This window comes from Aplysia californica, unplaced genomic scaffold (assembly GCF_000002075.1).
Source record: "Aplysia californica isolate F4 #8 unplaced genomic scaffold, AplCal3.0 scaffold00930, whole genome shotgun sequence".
NCBI lineage: Eukaryota > Metazoa > Mollusca > Gastropoda > Aplysiida > Aplysiidae > Aplysia > Aplysia californica.
Window position 1 is genome coordinate 233,322 of NW_004798200.1, and position 1,231 is coordinate 234,552.

The window sequence follows — 1,231 nt, forward strand, 5'->3', positions numbered from 1 at the left end:
ACACACACACACACACACACACGCACTCTCACACACACACGCAAACACACACTCAAACATACATACACACTCTCTCTCTCACACACACACGCACAAGCACACACAAACACACATACACACACACCCAAACATACACACCCCCCCAATTTGCACACATATACACAAACTCACGCACGCGCGCACACACACACAAAAGCATGGAGCATGTGTCACAACACTGCCAAGGCCAGTGTCACCCAGTGACCGGCAGAGTGCCACCGATTGACCACCACAATGACAACCACTGACCACTCCAGTGACAGCCGGCGGTCCGCGGACCAGTCGTAATCCCCCCGGGCCGTGACAATATTGCTATAGCTTGTGCCCACCGAGTCCTACTTGGGCCACAATATCGTGCCTGCCTGGGTCGCCAGTGGTCGCTTTGTGTGTGTGTGCCTCACCGGGCAGCGAGATCCAGGCTTGTGATAATGTCTTCTCGCTCGCCTCCCGAGTCGGGGGAGGGGGGGAGGGGGGACTGCGGGTGGAAGGAGAGGTTGGGGGAGAGGGAGAGAAAGGTTTGGGGTGTAGGAGGATTAGAGACACTTAGATGTGTTATAAGGGAGGGGGGGCAGGAAAAGTAATGGCACTTAGATGTGTCATGAGGTTTGGGAGGGGTGAGGGGTGGAGGCAAACGTCGGGTAATGGAGTTGTTGTGTTCCGGGAGCACAAAGCATGCTGTTTTCTCCACGGGATCTCGGACGTTGTGATAGGTGGAGAAACAAAAAGAAGCGAAGTAGTGATAATGATAGAGAGAGGACAGAAATACAAGTACACAGAACCACACAGAATCTAGAAGACAAGAGTAAAGGGCTGGGGTGAGTAAAGTGGGGAAAACAAAACCTCCCCACAGCAACCATCCTAACTTTGCTTCTTTTCTTATTACATGCTTTGAATAACTTTTCCAAAGCATGATAGTTTCTTTTGTTACAACTCGCGAGATTAGTTGGCCCTTTGACCTGGTTCTGTGAAGCAACGTTAGGCCAGAGTGTGAGGAATGCAGTGGTGGCTCAACAGTTAAAGAGTCCTGACTTTGACTCTGAATGTGGCTGTGGCTGGCTGGTCCCATCACTGCTACACGTTGGTTAAGTTGTAGCTATCTCACTCCGCGAAAGCTGGCCTTGAGAGAACGACTATGTACAAAGATGTGTGCGCGCGTGCGTGCGTGCGCGCGTGCGCGCGCGTGTGTGTGTGT